At 42.5% G+C, this 21,430-nt stretch overlaps 1 protein-coding gene across 1 annotated transcript in view; it reads right to left on the bottom strand.

Moving 5' to 3' along the window:
• Positions 1-2,349: 2,349 nt before the first annotated feature.
• The window catches only part of LOC116460379 (testis expressed protein 56), a 179,595-nt gene continuing 160,514 nt past the window's right edge, over positions 2,350-21,430 (bottom strand). The window contains exon 11 of the mRNA XM_058432654.1: positions 2,350-2,426. The gene's annotated coding sequence lies outside the window, so the exon portion shown is untranslated. The remainder of the gene's footprint in view (positions 2,427-21,430) is intronic.

Raw genomic sequence — 21,430 nt, 5'->3', positions numbered from 1 at the left:
GAAAAGAAGACATTTATGCAGCCAAAAAACACATGAAAAAATGCTCATCATCACTGGCCGTCAGAGAAATGCAACTCAAAACCACAATGAGATACCATCTCACACCAGTTAGAATGGGAACATTAAAAAGTCAGGAAACAACAGGTGCTGGAGAGGATGTGGAGAAATAGGAACACTTTTACACTGTTGGTGGGACTGTAAACTAGTTCAACCATTGTGGAAGTCAGTGTGGCGATTCCTCAGGGATCTAGAACTAGAAATTCCATTTGACCCAGCCATCCCATTACTGGGTATATAACCAAAAGATTATAAATCATGCTGCTATAAAGACACATGCACACGTATGTTTACTGCGGCACTATTCACAATAGCAAAGACTTGGAACCAACCTAAATGTCCAACAACAATAGACTGGATTAAGAAAACGTGGCACATATACACCATGGAATACTATGCAGCCATAAAAAATGATGAGTTCATGTCGTTTGTAGGGACATGGATGAAACTGGAAACCATCATTCTCAGCAAACTGTCGCAAGGACAAAAAACCAAACACTGCGTGTTCTCACTCATGGGTGGGAATTGAACAATGAGAACACATGGACACAGGAAGGGGAACATCACACACCGGGGACTGTTGTGGGGTAGGGGGAGGGGGGAGGGATAGCATTAGGAGATATACCTAATGTTAAATGATGAGTTACTGGGTGCAGCACACCAACATGGCACATGGATACATATGTAACAAACCTGCACATTGTGCACATGTACCCTAAAACTTAAAGTATAATAATAATAATGATAAAATGCAAATGAGAAAATAAGAAAATTGAGAGGGGATAAAAAAAGGTGATAGGAAGGAGGAGAGAAAAACTAGCCTAGAAAAAGCAGCATTAAAATGACAAGACGTGCTATTGTACACATATTAGCAAAAACTGTCTTAAACTATTTTTCCCTCATGCAAAAGATAAAAGTTGTTTCCCAGAGTTAGAAATAGGTAATTTTAATAAATGTGATTTCGGTTTTCTGCTTGAAAAAAAAAAAAGAATTTCTAAAACCATTTCCTATACATTATTTCTTTTCACCTTTATGACACCTAAGATAAGGATCAATTTTTACCTCCATGATATAGACAAGGAAAATGTGCCTGTATCAGTGAAGCTAACTCTAGATGTGGTAATAGATAAACCCCAAATTATCAGGGGCTCAGCACAATAAAAGTGTATTCCCTGCTAACACATAGGCACACCCACAGACCACTTCTGGCACTGTGGCTTTTCATGTGATGTTTCAGGACCCAGGCCCCTTATGTCTGTGGCTTTGCCCTTCTCTAGCCATCCCAGCACCTTCTTTCTCCAGCAGGTAGGGGAAGAGCCGGAGTCGGGGAGCACGTGGACATGTCAATGGCCAGGTCTGGGCGCAGCAGACGTGCCTCCCATGGACATCCCATTGGCCAGAGTCAGTCCTGGGGCCGCTCCTGGCTTCTCCCCTGTGCCCAGTGGAAAAGGAAATGAATTGAGGATGAACAAGCTGTCTCTGCCAGAGTCCCAGTGTGTAAGGCATTGGTTGAAGGCCACACAGCAGCAAAGACTCAAAATCAGGGCTATGGTGTCCTCGTCTACCTGGTCATCCTGCCCTCTTGCAGGTCCCTGGAGTCTCCCCCTTGAGTGATGTTCAATAGACCCTGGCTATGAGCAACCACTCAGGGCCTCGATGCCAGCATGACCACTGAAAGGGGTAAAAAAAAAAGGCTAATGAAAATGATGATTTTAAATACAAACCCATCAATAATTCTTGTACAATATTTTTCACTAGGTTTTATTCTTCCTTGATTAACTCCTGCAACTCCCCATCAAACATAACACCAGTTGTAACACAGTTCCTTTCTGTGCTTATGATCTGTGTTGCCATATAGAGGTTGTGTTTGCAAGACTGACATTTCAAAGGCGCCTGCCCTGCTTCAGAGGGCCCCTCCTAGCCAGTGGGATCTGCTGCCACTGGTTGGAGGGTGGTGCTGGATTCTGCCTCATGTTCTGAATGGTAATTGTTTCCAAGAATGTCAGCAAAAAAAAAAAGAAAGAAAGAAAGAAAAAGCTAAGCAAAAATATGAACTTGGCTGACTAATCATCATCATTAACCAAAAGATTTATCATCCAAACATGGTCTAAAGAAATACAGATACCTGGATATACCTATTTACTTACAAACATTTATTTAAAGAAATAAGCAGGGATCGAGTTAATATCATCTAGACAGTTCAAACACATTTTCTTATCTGACCACCACATGAACCCTGCTGAGACAGCTTTCCTTTCCTTGTTATGTCAATGGTGGCTGGTGATATTGGATGGTAAGTGGGTTGGTGTTTATCTTCTTGGCAACCTCTTGCTGCTGGAAACCTTTTGCTCCCTGAACCTGTTTCTTATCTATAGAATGAAGAAAGTGCAAAAATTAGTAAAAAAAAAAAATAATAATAATAATAATACACCTACTTCTTAGGATCTGTAAGAGAATTGAATGGGATAATAGATTTATAGCATCTGGGACATGATCAGAGTGACTATTTCAGTTACAATTAATGAAATGGAGACTCAGACAGGTAATTTTCTCAAAGCCAGATAGCCAGTGAGTGGTAAGGGTGGGATTTGAACCCAGGTCCACCTAAGTCTAATGCCTGAACTCCTTTTATCTGCTGCTGACTCCTTCTACTAGGAAACTAGGCACAAAGACTCTTAAGCTTGACTGGCTCATAGTACGCAGGGAAGGGTCCTTTCCACTTAATTCGTAAAACATCTCAATCACTGTCTAATCAAACTCTATGACTTTTCAGCATTGCTCTTCATTCCAGCTTCTTGAACTGAAAGCTAAGCCCATGTATGTGCAATCTCTCTCACCCAGGATGAATGCTCATCTGGAAATACAGGAGTTTCTGGAGCCATCTCTGAAAAATGCAGCAAAAATGGATCAGGGTTTCCACCCATCTCAGCCCACTGAGCTCATGGTGAGGGCAGGAGGACAGCAGCAGAGGGAAAGAGCATGCCATCTGAAGTCACAGGCCCCCAGCACCAGCTCCACCACTTAACAGCTGTTTATCCCCTGTGAGTCTCAGTTTCCTGAACTATGAAATGGAGACACTTATAACACGCCTGTTTGCCTCACAAGGTTGAGAGGATTGGTTGAAGTCAAACTGCTAAAAGCACACTGCAAACTGTAAAGTTCTATGTGATTTGTTTTTACCAACCAAACCACAATCCATTGCCAGACAGTTCTTCAAATAAGGGACAGACTTCTGGATGGGCATGGTGGCTCATGCCTGTAATCCCAGCACCTTGGGAGGCTGAGGCAGGCGGATAACCTGAGGTCAGGAGTTCCAGACCAGCCTGGCCAACATGGTGAAACCCCGTCTCTACTAAAAATACAAAAATTAGCCAGGCATGGTGGCCGGCACCTGTAATCCCAGCTACTCGGGAGGCTGAGGCAGGAGAATTGCTTGAACCCAGGAGGCAGAGGTTGCAGTGAGCCGAGATCATGCCATTGCACTCCAGCCTGGGTGACAGAGCGAGACTTCATCTCAAAAAAAAAAAACAAAGGACAGATTTCTTTGCCTTAGCAATAATCACGACTAATATATTCCAGGATGTTTTGCACTTTCCTAGCCTTCAAATAAAACTAAACCCAAACAAGAATTCTGAAATGGTCTTTAGTTCTACAACTCTTATTGAGTATCTCCTATGCGAGGCCCTGTGCTGAGCGTGCTGTGGAAGGCAAATGTGACTAAGACTTAGCCCCCTGCTTGAGGAGTTCATGGCCTGGTGGGAGAGTTCAGACAATTACATCAAGTGTGTCATACCAGAAGAGGGGAACAAATAAAGTGTTAGAAAAGTGTAAGGAGGCTGAGCTTACTATTAGTTTAGTGAACTCAAGGAAAGCTTTTTGGAGGACAGAATATTTCAATTGAGCCTTAAAAGTTGACTAATATTTGGGCAAGTAAAAATAACCACTTGAAAGCCAAGCCAGGTGTAATCCCAGCTACTCAGAAGGCTGAGATGGGAGGATCACTTGAGCTCAGGTGTAATCCCAGGTACTCAGAAGGCTGAGATGGGAGGATCACTTGAGCCCAGGAGTTCAAGGCCAGGCTGGGCAACATAGCAAGACTCCATTTCTAGAAAAAAGAGAGAGAGAACCACATGAGCAAAGAGTTGGGGCAGAAAAACATAGGCTATGTAGGCAAAGAGGAGACAGACTTGGACTTGACTGACTCAAAGGGCACATAAAGAAGAGGCTGGGAAGCAGAGACACGTACGTGGGAATTGAAAGTCAGCCCTGTGGCTTGTTTTTTGAACAGGAAATAGGAAACTGATCCAGCAAGAGACTGCAGAATGGTTTGGAGCGGAGGGAGACCCAAGGCAGACAACACATTCCAGAGTTCATTGCAGTGGGCCAAATATAAGGAAATTCTGAATTAGGACAGCTGCAGTGGGAACAGGGAGATGCCTTATAAGAATAAAATCCAAAAGATGTGTCAGAATAAATAGTAGGAAAGACCTGGGATTGTAAAACCTGGTGAGCAAATGGGGGTTTGTTTCACTATTTCCAAAGCTTCACAGATTGATCCATTCAACAAAGATGGGTCAGACGCATGCTGGGGTGGAAGGTATGGCAGTGAGCAAGACAGACAGGATCCCTGTGGGGCTCACGTGTTCAGGAGGCAAACCTGAACAAGTAACAGTGCAGAAACAAGGTGGGCACATGGCAGTGTCCCTGAGTCGGGGCCAGGGAGGAGGTGAGCTATTCAGGGAGGTGGGAGGCCTCTCTGAGGAAGTGACATTTCATCTAAATTTAAATAATGAGCATGGAACAGCTGGATGAAAGTGGGGGAGAAGCGATCTCCATGACTTTTTATCCAAATAGCATTTTAGGGAGTTACTGTTTATTTGTTTATTTTTGAGACAGGGTCTCATTTGGTCACCCAGGCTGGAGTGCAGTGGCATGATCAGAATTCACTGCAGCCTCAAACTTCTGGGTTCAAGTGATCCTCCCACCTTAGCCTCCTGAGCAGCTGGGACTACAGGTGCACACCACCATGCCCAGATAATTTTTTATTTTTTCATAGCTATGTTGCCCAGGCTAGTCTTAAACTCCTGGCCTCAAGTGACCTTCTCACCTCAGCCCCCCAAAGCACTGAATTACAGGCATGAGCCACTGAGGCCTGGCCATGGGAGTTACGTTTTGGTGTCGAGACACCAAGGTCCCTCTGTGGCCCTAAACAAGGGAAAATCTCTTATTTACTCTTCTTTGGAATAGATGAGCTCCCTGTGTCTTGCATACAGTATACTCCCAACCTCTGATAATGTCTTCTTTCTCCCAAAGTAGCTATGAGACAGCTTCCCATCTTTTCTTCCAAACAGACCTTTGGATGTCCACATGGGTTTTCATTAAGTTTCTCCAAAAATCCAGCTTGATAGGTAATACTTAGCACCAAACTTAAGTGTCTCAGAAGCTCATAGACACTGGATAAATAAGACTTGTTCATCAATATAGAATATGACAAACATCCCTGGTCCATTTAAGAGACCACAGGGTAGTTTTTAGAATAAGACAGGTGAACTTTTCTATCCAAAGGGTGAGGCAGCCCATCTGGTATGACAAATGCTGTTCCTGGCTTCATTCCTTGCCTGAGACCAACTGCCAAAACCTTTTTCATGAATCAGTAGTGAAGATAATCTAAGCTGTTCCCAGTAGACTCACTAGTGCATAGGTTCCAGGCATAAGACATCAATTTGGTTTGGTTATAAAATTTAATATTCTACAACTCACAGAGAATCTAATTCATTTGCCATCTGGTTTGGGAAGAAAGACCTCTGGAAACATTCAGGGGCCTTCCTGAAACATTCAGGGATTAATATTTCTCATCTTCTCCCCAGTCTTCCTCAAGACCTTTCCATTCACACAAAAAGGTAATAATCTACCTGGAGTATTACCCTTTATTTCAAAAGCAGTAAGTTCATTCCACCTGTTTTACTTTGTAATATATCTATGGATTTTCTCATTCTCTTGCCCTAACAGTTTCAAGCCACATTAAACGTTCTCTACCCCATCCTTGAGGGCTGTGAGTGTATAGACCCACCACATTACAACCTAATTATCTTAAAACACCATTTTATACTTTCATAACCTGAAAAGTTTACAAAACACCTTCACTTACATTATCTCAATTTGTTCTCATGCTGACCCTGAGAACACTCTTATGAAACAGGAAAATCATGCATTGTTATTCACATTTTACAGACGAGGCTATTAAAGCCCAGGAAGGTGACATGGTCAAGATCTGGGATTCCTTCTTTGGTCTTCAGTGTGCATCCTGCCTAAAACACTTAACAGCCCTCATCCTCAGTACATCAGTACGTCAGGGTGATGTCCCCTAACCTCAGCATTCCAGATTTTCTATCTAGTTTTCCAACCTTGTCTTCTCCAGTATCAACCATCTGTTCCAATGCAGCTGGTGTTTCTAGTGTTATCTGAGTCTCTCATGCCCTAGAGGGCCTTAACTGGCTGCCCTGCATCCCCCTAGGAGCTGGTGGGCGGGCGGCCTGGAGCCTGAGTACCCTGCAGGGATGCATGTGGCACTTTGCATGTATGTGCTTGTGTGCATTTGTCTGAATTCATAACTTTCATTAGATCCACAAAGAGGTCTGTGGCATTCTCCCCCTAAAAAAGGTTAAAAATCAATTTCGTACAGTTTTCCTTGCCCCCAAATGTCCTTTCCACTCCTGCTGACCTATTTAATGCTATGCCTCCTAATTTTTTTTCAGAACTTAAACAAAGCCAACTACTAACATTAGTGATCTGGAAATTTCCCTTTCTAGAATAGTTCATTTGTTCTTTTCTTTCCAAAGATTAATTCAAAAAGGGAGAAGCTAAAGTATTCCTAGGGTGGCTTTTACATATGCAAATAACATGCCATAACTTATCCCAATTCATAGAACAATTAGTTTTAAACCTTAATCATTCCCTTCAGGGTTGATTTAAATCCTTCCATTAGCACAATGGTGCTGTGTGATAAAGAGCATAAACAGCTCAACAGATACATCTAACCACATTGATACAGATAAGGTATCAGTTATGAAAACTATACTCTCCTCTGTAAGGATTGTGTAATGATATTCCAGATGAACAAAAATAGCAAAGGTTCAGCCATTCCCTAGACACCAAAACAAGCCAGCCTCACTACTTATGGGGCCCGGAGGGCATAATGAGCCTTGTAAGAACAGATTTGCTTTGGGAAGTGTCTTAGTGCATGTTGTGTTCCTTATAAGAGAATACCTGAAACAGGGTAATTGATAAAGAAATACTACTTATTTTTTACAGTTCTGGGGGCTGGGAAGCCCAAGGCCGAGGAATCACACCTGGTGAGGGCCTTCTGGCTGGTGAAGACTCTGCAGAGCCCTGAGGTGGTGCAGGGCATTACATGGTAAGGGGGCTGAGAGTGCTGGCTCAGGTCTCTCTCTCTCTCTTCTCATAGAGCCACCAGTTGCACTCCCATGGTGATATGGTTATATGTGTGCTCCCTCCAAAACGCATGTTGAAATATGATCTCCAATGTTGAAGGTGGGCCTAGTGGGAAGGGTCTGAGTCACGGAGGTGGATTCCTCATGAATGGTCTGGTGCTGTCCTAATGATAATGGGTGAATTCTTACTTTGAGTTCACACAAGATCTGATTGTTAAAAGAGTGTAGCACTTCCCTCCTCTCTCTCTTGTTTTCTCTCTCACCATGTGATATGCTGGCTCCCACTTTGCTTTCTACCATGAATAAAAGCTCCATGAGTTCTCACTGGAAGCTGAGCAGATGCCAGCACATGCTTCCTGTACAGCCTACAGAACTGTAAGCGAATTAAACTTTTTTTCTATGTAAATTACTCAAAATCAGGTATTTCTTTATAGCAACACAAAAACGGACTAATACAGAAAGTTGATATCGAGGACCAGGGCATTGTTATAAAGATACCTGAAGATGTGGAAGTGGCTTTGGAACTGGGTAACAGGCAGAGGTTTAAAAAGTTTAGAGGGCTTAGAAGAACACAGGAAAATGAGGGAAATTTTGGAAGTTCTTAGAGACTGGTTAAATGGATCTGACAGCTGAGCTTCATCAGAAAAGTCCTATAGCCATGGCATCTGTATTAGTCATGTTTTCCAGAGAAACAGAACTAATAGGACATATAAATAGATGTATATCTAGGGAAAGATTTATTATAAGGAGTTGGCTCATGTGATTATGGAGGCTGAGGAGTCCCATGATTTGCAGTCTGCATGCTAGAGACCCAGGACAGCTGGTGGTGCAGCGAGAAGGCCTGAGAACCACAGAGCTGATGGTGCAGATTCCAGTCCTGTGCTGAAGGCTGAGAACCAGGACTGCTGAGAGCAGGAGAATATCCTTGTCAGTCAGACAGAATTCAAAATTCTTCCTCCCTTTTATTCTATTCAGGCCCTCCACAGATGGGACAAGGCCCTGCCTCATCAGGGAAGGCCATTGACTTCACTGATGCTGCTGATTCAATTCTAATTTCTTCCAGAAACACCCTTGCAAACACCCAGACTGATGTCTGACCAAATATTCGACCATCCCATGGCTCAGCCAAGTTGACCCATATGATGAACTATCACAGCAGCTACTGGATGCTACAGCAAACTCATCAGTGTCTTCCTCAGGAGGGTTTGAGAATCCTGCTACTTGTCATCAGGAAAGGATATTTTCTCATTCTCATTAATACCTATTCCAAACCTTAAGTCCTTACTCCCAACCATCTCCACCTTCCTCATTTGCAGGAGACAAACATCACCCACTTGAGCCTATGAAGGCCAAAAACCCGAAACACCTACTCTTCTGCTTCCTCCATTCTCAGAGGATGGGGTGCTGTTTCCCCTTTCTAGACCAACCCCTCCATCCTCACCCCTCATCCAGTCCATCTTCCCTAGAGCCTTGATCTACCACATTTAGCAGACAGTACTCTATCTTCAGACTCTTCTCTTGTGACACTACAGTTGACCCTTGAACAACATGAGTTTGAACAGCATGGGTCCACTTATGCGTGGATTTATTTTCAATAAAAGTTACACCAAGTGTGCCTGCTTCTTCTGCTTCCCCTTCCACCTCCTCCACCTCTTCTACCTTTGTCACCCCTGAGATAGCAAGATCGACCCCTCCTCTTCCCTCTTCCTCAGCCTACTCAACGTGAAGACAATGAGGATAAAGACCTTCATGATGATTCATTTCCACTTAGTGAACAGTACATATATTTTCTCTTTTTTATGATTTTTCTTAACAACACTTTATTTTCTCTAGCTTAATTTATTGTAAGAATACAGTACATAATATACATAACACACAAAATATGCATTAATTGTCTGTTTATGTTATTTGTAAGGCTTTGTGTCAGCAGTAAGCGATTAGTAGTTAAGTTTTAGGGGAATCAAAATTATATATACGCAGATTTTCCACTGCGAGGGGAGCCAGGGCTCCTAACTTCTGCATTGTTCGGGGACCAATTATACCTTCTTTTGAAGCTCACACCACTGGCATACACCACCTGCCATTTTTTTTTTCACCACCCCCAAACCCCTGCACCATCCCTGTGGCCATTATTGTATGGCATTAACTCCTGACTCACTGGTGACCCTTCCCCTCTTTGTCCTTCCTTCATTTTGGTAACTTCACCATCCTTGTGAATGTCCTAGCCCTTAGAGGTTTGATGCCCTCTGCAGCAAACTTTTTCTTCCTCTCTCTCAGTAGCCCTCTCCCAAGATCACACCCTAGACCTTGTCTTCACTAATAACTGTGCCATGCCTGAAATCCCTTTTTCAAATATCCCATAATCTGATCACCACCTCTCATCTTTTAAACATATTGGTTCTAGTAGCCCCACAACATAATTTTTTACCTTATCAAGACTGGCAGTCTATAAGCCACAACTTTTTGTAATACTCGTCATAAAATTATAATCATCAACTTGTAATCACTCTCAATTCCCTTGTCCTTTTCTCTTTTCCTCAGACATAGCAGGAAAAAGTCAAGACTGGGCAAATCTACTTTTGTGTGATTTCATCCAAGCAACCAAACACTGCTCAAGAAAAACTACACAGTTTGGCTGGCTGGTTGGACAAGTTCAAAACCATGAATATCAAAAGGACACCCACGCTCCCCAGCAATCCTACCACCCAGTGAGTTTGCTTTCACACTCTCCTTGGGGACGATGGTATACTCTCTCTCTCCTCAAATCTCTTTTTCTCTCTCCACTCTCAGCTCATGGACTTACCTCATCTTTATGGGAAAAATAGAAGCACTCTGTAGTTTGATGACAGCATAATTAAATCCCCAGCCCTGAGCTCTAAACTTGTATATCCAACAGAAGACTCAACGTCTCCCTTTGGATGCTGATAAACACCTCAAACTTAGCGTATCCAAACAGCCCTCCTAATTTCTCCCAAAGAAGCTGTTTCTGGACCTGTTTTCCCAGTCTCAGCAAATGGCTCCACTTTCTACTCTGCTGCTTATTAAAGGGCTCACAGTCTTCCAATATGGCCCCATTGCTTGCTGCCTAGGCAATATCCACTCTCCTCTTCTTCCTTATTAACACGACTTGAGTTCAGGGGGCTCAATGTGACAAGCCAAACTTATTTACAGAGAAGAGTGGTCATGTGACCCCAGTTTTGGCCAATAAGATACACTCAGAAGTTCCTGGGTGGGCTTTTCGAGGAAGCTCTTAAAAGGGGAAGACCCAGTGGGTGTTACTGCTTTTGTCATTCCTCCTTTCTCTTTATTCTTGGCTAAAATGCACACATGACACCTGGAGGCACAGCAGCCATCTCACCAGCAGAACCAAAGTTGCACAGATAGGAATGGGGAGCAGAACGGGTCTGGGTCCCTGATGGCATTACACGGCAGCTGTATTAGCCTTGTACTGCCCATCTATGGACTTTTTGTTGCTGATGAACAAATTAATCCCTATTTGCTTAAGCCATTACAATGAGGTTCCTGTTATGTGCTGCTGACTGCAATTTTAAATGCATGACACTGTTGAAAATGCAGGGCAATCCTTGCTTCAGAACTAACCATCTCCTCCCAAGAGAGGTAGACACTTTTCCTGGGTGTTCATTCCAACTGGTTTCTAAAAAAATGAGTTCTTAAACCCAAATGAGTTCCTAAATATACATTTTCTCCTTTTTCCTATACTTAGGACACTAAGTTCTTCTGCTTTGGTTTTGAGTTGCCACAAAAATATCTGTTTTTCTCCACATGATTTCCCCACTAGTACCTTTGGAAACTGGCATTTGGGATCCTCACATGTTCATTTGTGTGATGTTTTTGTCCATCTAAGCCGCTCCATGTACATACACATCAGAGATTTCCTAAGCTAAAGTTCTTTTTTTTAACAAGCACCTATATAGTTCTTACTATTAATATGTGCCAAAACCCTGGTATAAGTGTTTTACAAATACAAACTCACTTAATTTTCACAACACCCAGGTACTATCTTTATCTCCATTATTGAAATGAGGAACTGAGGCACAGAGAGGTTACCTAAATTTTTCAGTATTGCTTAGCTAGTAAATAACACAACTGAGTTCAAACCCAGGCTTCAGAGATGGTGCACCATGCTAAGCTCACATGAATGGGGAAAACTAAACTAACCAACCAAACACAGAAACAACAGATATTCTTGAAGAACTTGAAAACCTACTACCTTTAAACCACTGTCTAAACTGCAAAGAAATCCAGGAAATAAATAACACATGTTATGTATTTTCCAAGAGCTTACAACAGAGCAGAGAGGAACCATGTATCCAATAACCTACTGAAAGAAAAGCATGATGACTCCCTGGGATGAAAAGAGGTACGGAGCACACACTTAGACCATGTAGGGACATGGGATAGTATTATAGTAAAATTTCCCAGGAAGCATCCAAATGTCCCCATCCAGGGTGTGATGGGGCCATGGAGAACAATTTTTCTCAATAAAACGCAGCCATCTCACCAGCAGAACCAAAGTCGCACAGGTAGGAATGGGAAGCAGAACGGGTCTGGGTCCCTGATGGCATCACGGGGCAGCTATATTAGCCTTGCACTGCCTGTCTATGGACTTTCTGTTGCTTTTGAACAAATTAATCCCTATTTGCTTAAGCCATTACAATGAGGTTCCTGTTATGTACAACTCTCAGCTTAATTGGCTGTGTGACTTTGGTCAACTCACTTCCTTTCTGGAACTTGGACTTCATCATAGACAGAATGAGGGATCTGGATTTTACAAGGTTACTTCCAGTTTGACAGTTGGTGAGTTGATGTTTTCAGCAATGTTTTTGTTATGGAGACTCGCATTACTCATTCTGTAAGCCCCAGGCTAGAGCTTCTATCCTTCCAGTTGGCTCTGATGTATATTAATATTATTTTTAAATTGGGAACCTCTTTCCATGTCAATAAACATAACACTATTTCATGATTTTAATGCCTGCATAATACTATGTTGTGTATACTCTACTTCATTTAACCAATCTTGTTTTATTCACAGTTAGAGTATTTCCAAATTTGCTGCCATGAATATCTATGTATCCATATCTTTATGCCATGTCCAATTACTTCCTAAGAAAAATTCCCAGAAGTGATTTTTTTTACATCAAAGGGAAAGCATGACTTTAAAGATTTTTGGTGCATATTGCCAAATGTCTTCCTGAAAATTTGTCCTTTTTACACTTGAACATATGAGAGTTCCTTCTTTCTCCCCATAACTTCATCAACCTGGAGTATCAATTAAAAAATAAAATAAAAAAGAAGAAAATAAAAGAAGAAAACTTTTTGCCATTTTCCTGGAAAAAATATTTTTATTGGTCTAACTTGTGTTTCCTTGATTACTAGTGGTGTTATCAGTGTTTCCTAGGCTTATAGGCCAGTCAGCTCTTCATTAGTGAATGGGCTATGTGATGGTTAATATTAGGTGTCAACTTGATTGGATTAAAGAATGCCTAGATGGCTGGTAAAGTATTGTTTCTGGGTGTGTCTTTGAAGGTGTTGCCAGAGGAGATTGACATCTGAGTCAGTGGACTGGGAGAGGAAGAACCACCCTCAATGTGGGTGGGTACCATCAAATCAGCTGCCAGTGTGGCTAGAACAAAAGAGATGGAAGAAGGTGGGGTAAGCTGGCTTGCAAAGTCTTCTGGCTTTCATCTTTCTCCTGTGCTGGATGCTTCCTCCCGTTCCTCCTGCCCTTGGACATCAGACTCCAGGTTCTTTGGCCTTTGAACTCTGGGACTTACACTAGTGGTTTGCTGAGGGCACTTGGGCCTTTGGCCACAAACTGAAGGCTGTACTGTCAGCTTCCCTGCTTTTGAGGCTTTTGGACTCGGACTAAGCCGCTACTGGCTGCTTTATTCCCCAGCTTGCAGATGGCCTATTGTGGGACTTCGCCTTGTGATTATGTGAGCCCATTCTCCCTAACAAACTCCCTTTCATATATACATATATCCTATTAGTTCTCTTCTTCTGGAGAACTCTATTTATGGCCTTTATCCATTTCTCTGTTGGTGCTATTCATATTTTGCTTATTGATTTAGAAAGCAATATATTTTGTATTTTTTATTTTATTACTGTTACATTGTATAGCTATTTTAAAGCAATTAACCCATGATTTATTACATATGTTGTAAATATTTTCTTCATTTTATCATCTGCTTTTTAATACTTTTTATGGCTCTTTAGATGAACCAAATTGGTTAACTGAAGTAGGCAAAGGTCTTCTGTCAAGGGCTGGATAGCAAATATTTTAGGCTTTATAGGCCCTACAGTCTCTGATACAACCACTCAACTCTGCTGTTGTAGCTACAGACAGTTCATTAATAAATGGACATGGCTGTGTTCCAACAAAGCTTTATGAACAAAAACAGGTGGCGGGCAGCTGGATTTGGCCTACAGGCTGTAGTTTGCTAACCCCCAATCTATAGAACTGTTTAATTTCCCCCTGAGGTTCTGATGGTTAGCCCTTCTAACTTTAGCAGTATCTCATCCTAATTCAGATCTGTTCCTTGAGGAAGCCCACAGTGAGTGGGACACACAGCCTGCAATCCCTGAATTGCCTCTTTCCCAGGACAGTCCACCATCTCTATGCCATTCATTCAGTGCTGCTTCGTTCAGAGCGACAATCCCCAACCTTCTTGGCACCAGGGGCCGGTTTTGTGGAAGACAATTTTTCCACGGGGGGCGGGGAGTAGCTGCGGATGAGGTGGGAGAATTAGATTCTTATAAGTAGCTCATAAGGAGTGTGCAACTTAGATCCCTCACATTCGCAGTTCACAATAAAGTTTGCACACCTGTGAGACTCTAATGCTGCCACTGATCTGACAGGAGGCAGAGCTCAGGTATAATACTCACTCGCCCAATGCTCACTTCCTGCTGTGCGGCCTGGTTACGAACAGGCCAGAGACCGGTACCAGTCTATGGCCCAGGGGTTGGGGACCCCTGGTTTAGAGGACCAAATGCTGCCATGGGTCTAGATATTTACTTCTAATACGTCATTTTGTGAAATAAAAATGTAAGATCATTCCTTGATTTTGTATTTCTTTTGAGTTTTTCCAAAACATATTTTGGAAAAAGATTATTCCCCATATTTCCAAAGAAAAATCATGGCTTTCTCTGAAATATCTAAGTTTCCATAAATTCATTGTTTCACTTAATCACCTGTGGCATTTGCCACCATCTTATGGGTTAGGTTTCTGAGGCTAGCTCTTTACAGATGTATATTTTCCCTTTGGTTCTCTGCCTGCAATCAGGGTGGTTGCCAACAGGTAAAATATAGGGCCTTGGTAATGGCCTATGATCTGAATTATTAGATGTCCTCCAAGTACGTTCAAGTGAGAAAAAAAGACAGTATCACACTTCCCTGTTCAATTATACATTTCATTTTATGTTACGAAGATAATACTTTATTAAGACAGACAAGCATAAGTATTCAAAAGAACTAAAATCACTAAATTTAAACTGATAACACACCACCGAAATTATTCTTTAAAGAAGGTAAAGCACTGAGGTAATGATATAAGAAACATAGCTAATATTTTGGAATATTTACTATGTGCCAACACTATGCTAAGTACTTTCCAAGCATTCACTTATTTAACCCTTACAACCCTACAGAGTGTATACTAAGATCAACCCATTTTATAGACAAAGTAACTGATTCTTACAGATAGACATTTCTTGCTTATGTTCACACAGCTAATAACGGAGCATAAACTTACAACCTGGTGTGTCTAAATTAAGGGTGCATGCTCTTTAAAGTGCTTTTCTCAGTAATTCTGAATCATAATTCTTAAAAAGTCCTCCTCTCTCCATACCCCCAATAATAGTAGTAGCAGCAACAGACATTTGTACAGTGCTCAGTATGTGCCAGGCCTTGTTCTAAGAGTTTTCCATTTATTAACCTATTCATCCTCCCGTTGACGAAGAGTCAAACTCTGTAAAAATATTTTAAGATATTTATTCTGAGCCAAATATGAGTGACCATAGCCCACGACACAGCCCTCAGGGGGTCCTGAGAACATGTGCCCAAGGAGGTTGGGGTACAGCTTGGTTTTACATATTTTTGGGACGCATGAGACATCAAATACATTTAAGAAATACTCAGATAGCAGACTTCAGAGAGAGCAGGTTGTAAAATGTTTCTTATGGACTTAAAAGGGTGCCTGGCTCTTAGTTGATTATCTCCTGGATCTGGAAAGGAAGGAAGGAAAACAAGGGAGAAAGGGAATTCTCTACAGAATGTGGATTTTTCCCACAAGAGACTTTGCAGGGCAATTTCAAGATATAGCAGAGAAACATGTTTTGGGGCAAAACATTTTATTTTCTTCCTCGTTATACCAGAGTCAGATTGGAAAGTAAGTCACGATATACAGGGTTAAATAAAACCCATCTGATGAGAATTTATGGCTTGTAGGATGTGATTCCCCAGATCCCTTAGATAGGAAGTTGGGCAAGATAAAAACAAATAAGAGCTTAGTCCTCATTCCTTAAAACCTTTATTAAATAGGTACTATAAGTATCCCCATTTTCAAGATGAGGAAACTGAGGCACAGAAAAGTTGTCAGTAAATATCAGAGCCAGGAGTTAAACCTAGACAGTCCTAGCTGGCTTCAGAATCCATGCTTGTAACAGCCATGGTTCAGTTATAGGATGTTTAGAAATCACAGGAAAACATGAAAATCACTAACCAGTATCAATTACAGCTTAATATACCTCTTGTTAATCTGAAGAGGATGCATAGCTTCATTCTAAAACATATCAAGTAATCCCAGCTACTTGGGAGACTGAGGCAGGAGGATTGCTTGAACCCAGGAGGCAGAGGCTGCAGTGAACTGAGATCGCGCCACTGCACTCCAGCCTGGGTGACAGAGACAGACTCTTAAAAATAAATAAATAAAATTTAAAAAATAAAGCATATCAAGTTTTTATTTCTGTTGGACCTTCCCATGGCTTTTGGTGGCAAAACCCCTTGCAAAACAGCTTTCTTCCAGTCTTAGAACTCTTTTAGCAAGTATGGTCCTCCAACTACTTCCAAATGAGGGCATCATGTTGCTTTCTTAGAATGACCCCATCATCTCTTTGAGAAGCAAGTATTCTTGAAATTTTTTATATGCAAATTAAAAAGGAACATACAATCCTACTATCTACTTAGATAACTTGCTGTTGGGAAATCAGTAATTTCTGCGTTAGTTCTTCCTAGCAGAAGGAAGTCATTTCCCTTTCTTTTAACCTGGGCAGTTTGCTCTGTGAAGTTGCCACTGAAGTTGGTCTTATATTTGTCCCTTGGAAGTCATCAGTAATTCTGACACAGCCTGCTTTAGCAAGAAAGCTTTCAATAGCAACATAGGCTTATCAGTTCATAATACTTTATAACACACATAAAATGAACATAACACTTTGAAACATGGAAGAAAGAGATTTAGCCCAGTCCAGACATGAGCTTGCAGTCTAGAGAGGAGAGGTGTGCTTCGTGAGACACTGACTGTGCACCCGTGGTGGGCATGCTAGTGCAAGTTGATGCCCTGGGGACATTTGGTGACAGTATTAAGGTGTGTCCCAAGACCTTCATTACAACCGTCTTTTCTGTATCACCCCTACCATTGCTAAATGTGCCTCCACTCCAACCTGTGAATGAGCTGGGCCTATACCTAAGGGACTGGCCAAGTTACTTCAAATAAGCCCTCATGCAACTGAAACAAGACATTAGGGCTGACCTGATAAATAATTGCAAAAGGATTTTTGATAATGAAAATCTTAGCCTGGGTGCAGTGGTTCATGTCTGTAATCCCAGCACTTTGGGCAGCCGAGGCAGGCGGATCACCTGAGGTCAGGAGTTCGAAACCAACCTGGCCAACATGGTGAAACCCCGTCTCTACTAAAAATACAAAAATTAGTGTGGTGGCGGGCACCTGTAATCCCAGCTACTCAGGAGGCTAAGACAGGAGAATCACTTGAACTCGGGAGGTGGAGGTTACAGTGAGCTGATATTGCACCACTGTACTCCAGCCTGGGCAATAAAGAGCGAAACTCTGTCTAGAAAAAGAAGAACAAGAAAAAAAAATCTTAGTTGTGTCACAAGTGGAGGTTTTGACCCCTGTTGTCAGCCAAAGCCTTTGACAATGGAGATAGACAAGGAGGGGCCACTGAGGGGCAGCCCGGCAGCTTACTGAGAATGAAGCTGTCATTCTTTGGCTGACAAAATGTAATTTGCTAACCATCCTGCCAAATAGACATGCTCCATCCTGCCAAATAGGGGCTGACTATTCTATTATCTCTAGTCCCACCTTTCTGGATTTAAGAGCCTCAGAGGCTGGTTTATAGTTTACACTTCAATGAGATCTCAGATCAATCCCAACATGTGGGGAAATCCAATAAGCAGGGACGCTGAAATTTATGTGTTTATTTAAAGCTTGCTGTGAAACAATTACATGAATCTCACTTATAATCATCTATTACAGTTTATAAGTTACTATCCACAGCAGATTTTGCTTGAGACAGGAAAATAAATTACGTTCTCAGCATCTTGTAGAATGTCTGCCTGACAGTTCAAGATGAGAAGTGGTGAAGTCCCCTCATGAAAATATGAAACCAGGGGCTGCATTGATTGTAGCTGTCGTGTGTGTGTGTGTGTGTGTGTGTGTGTGTGTGTGTGTGTGTGTGTGTTCTCCACTTCAGTGAAAGGAGAGCATAGTTAAGGGGCAGGATGCTGCAATCAGTCAACCAACTGCTATCTAGTGATGTCTTCTCCGTTCAGGGCAGTCTGCTAGCCAGCCAGGGGCTATACGGAAGCCCAAGGCAGCACCCTTTCAGGAAACTGAATACCCATCTAAAAATAATAGTCACACAAGACAGAATGTGCTGATGTTCAAAGGAAGATGAAACAATAGGCATTGTAGGAGAAAAACAAGTGCCTGCTGGGCGATCCAGGAAGACTTCCTAGAGAGGATGGAATTTGGCATGGGTTCTGAGAGTGGATGGTGTTTGACAGGCAGGGACAGAGGACATCCAGGAGGAGAAACCACCTGAGCTGAGGCACAGAGGGCAGTGCCTGAGGTATGTTGAGGAAGAGCAATGGCTCTCACTGGGGGCAGAGAACTGGGGTAAGAACATGAGGGGTTAGGCCGGAGAGGAGGTACAGTGGGGAAAGGTTGCAATGCTGCCCTTTCTCTGCATCAGAAATAGTCTTCTAAGAGGTACTGATCTAGAGTACCTATTAGAACGCCTTTACCCTGAGAAATGCTCAGGGGAACTTCAGAAGCCTCGTGCACTCCTCCAGGTGCTGAGAGACCCTTGGGAACCCCACAGTCCTGTATAGTAATTGGTTCCCTTGTGCCCTCCATGAGCGAATGAGGAATTAAGTAAGACAAAGTTCACCCCAACACAGATAGATATTATGTAGAAATTCCACCTTCTGATCTCTCCTCTTCATCATTTTTTAGATGAAAACACTGAGAAGCCAGGAATAACATCAGAAAGCCTCTCCCCTTCACACAAGGAGCAAACTAAGCAGAACATCAAAAGGATTGTGCTAGAACTGTAAGGAGAAACCTCATTTGTGTGTTTAATTGACTCCTGTTCTTTTGCCAGGCAAGGGGCTAGGCCTTGGAGATACAGCAATGAAACGGACCAGGCAAGATCCAAAGCTTCATGCAACTTGCAAACCATTGAATAAGACAGATATTAAACAAATTAATGCGTAGATAAAAGTTGGAAAGAAATATGGAGGAAAGGTTTTGGGAGCTATGAGAGACTACAACAGGGAAGGCCAGGAAATGCCTATTGGAGGAGGTGACATTGAGGCTGAAATCTGACGGGCCAGTGAGCATTAGCCCAGTGAAAAGAGTAGGAGGAAGAGCATTTGCTTCTTCACTCATTCCTTACTCTCTATGCCTGGATACCTTCTTTAGTAATCTTGATGACCTTAGAGATCACGATGACTGTGCGGCTCTAATTCCCTGAAGGCTGAGACAGTCTATACAGCCTGAAGTGAGTCTACAGTATTTTTTTCTCTTCATAATATATAGGCACCTCTTACATCCCAAGATGTAGCTACGCTGGCAGCCCTTGGGTATTTGCAGGTGCTGCAATGGGTCTTCCCACAGTTCGCTTTACAGTTAACCTGAGACAGTGCTTGCTTGAACCCACCTACAGGCTGTTCAATCTTTGTCCTCAGATGTCATCGTCTTTCACATTGTAGGTCACCTCCTTTCTGAAATTCTGCCCTTCTTTGTCTCCATGACACCGTCTTTCCTCTGTTCAAATTCTCTGGCAACTTCTCCATCTGCTGTTTTGCATGCTATCAGTTGAGATCAGGTTTGGCCAGAAGCAGAGGCCCACAATAGCAGTGGCTTACACAAGATGGAAATCCATGTCTCCCTCACGTAAAAGCCTGGGGATTGGCAATCCAGGGCAGGTATAGCGGATTCCCCAAATCATCTAGAGGCCTGTCCCCGAGCCAGCCTCTACTGCTCCATCTTAAGGTAGAACACTCATCCTTGTGGTCCAAGAAGACTGCTAGAACTCCAGCCCTCCACATCGGGATTCGAGGAAGCAGGATGAAACTTGGGACAAATAAAAAGGGGACAAAAGACGCCAAATGTCTATTAGGGCAGGTTCCTGGAAGTGATTACATGACACTCACTCTTTTTAAAAATATATCTATTTTTAATTGCTGTATCATAATTGTATGTTCTTAAATCTCTTGGCCAAAACTTAGTCCAATGGTTATATCTAGTGATGAAGGAAGGTGGAATATATAGTTTTTATTTCAGATAATTCTGTGCTCAACTAGAAATGTGGGTTTTGTCATGGAAAAAGGTGAGAATGAATAATAATGAACAACCATCTTGATGGGTATGTCTAGTAACTTGGTTGTGGTGATGGCATCACAGGCATATGCATATATCCAAACTCATCAAGATATATATAGCAGATGTGTACAATGTTTGTATATCAATCATACCTCAATGAAGCTTAAAAAAAAAGATAAGTGTGAAAGCACTGATCTGTGCCACACACCAACGGATGTGGGTGTCATCAGGAATTTCGACTTGTATAGTCCCAAACTTGCCAGTCTTATCCAACTGGGACTGTGTGCAGACAATGTCCACATTTCTCACTTCCTTTCTTTCTTTCTGAGATAGAGTCTCACTCTGTTGCCCAGGCTGGAGGTCAGTGGCATGATCTCAGCTCACCACAACCTCCTCCTCCTGAGGTTCAAGTGATTCTCCTGCCTCAGCCTCCTGAGTAGCTGGGATTACAGGTGCCCACCACCATGCCCAGCTAATGTTTGTATTTTTAGTAGAGACGGGTTTCACCATGTTGGCCAGGCTGCTCTCGAAACCCTGACCTATAGTGATCCTCCCACCTCGGCCTCCCAAAGTTTTGGGATTACAGGCTGGACCCACCATGCCTGGCCCACACTTCTTACTTCTTGACTTTCTCCTAAGCTCAATCACTGCATCCCAACTATCTGCAGTATACCTCCACCTGCTTGTCTACAGATCTCAAAGTCAACACCTCCAAAATCTCAATCATTCAATTCCTTCCCACATCCTGCCTTCCTTCTCCTGTGTTTTTATGCTGCCATAAAGTGATCCCAGACTTTCCTCCACTCGACACATACTACTAAGCTCCTACTGCGTGAGAGACTCCATTCCAAGTGCTTGGGATATGTTGTCGAACAAAACAGATGCGCACATACACTGAGTCCCCACCTGAGGAGCTGGTGTTCTAACTTCCTCCTGTTTTGTCTCAGTCTTCTTCATACCCTGCATTCTAGGCAAACTGAGTTACCTGCTATGTTCATGCAGGATCTGTCCTTTGCGTGTGTTCTTACTCTTTCCAGAATGTTCTTTTGTTGATTTCTT

Source organism: Hylobates moloch, unplaced genomic scaffold (assembly GCF_009828535.3).
Source record: "Hylobates moloch isolate HMO894 unplaced genomic scaffold, HMol_V3 SCAFFOLD_20, whole genome shotgun sequence".
In the NCBI taxonomy this organism is placed as follows: Eukaryota; Metazoa; Chordata; class Mammalia; order Primates; family Hylobatidae; genus Hylobates; species Hylobates moloch.
Note: the sequence above shows the minus strand (reverse complement) of the source record. Positions and strands in the feature narration are given on the sequence as shown.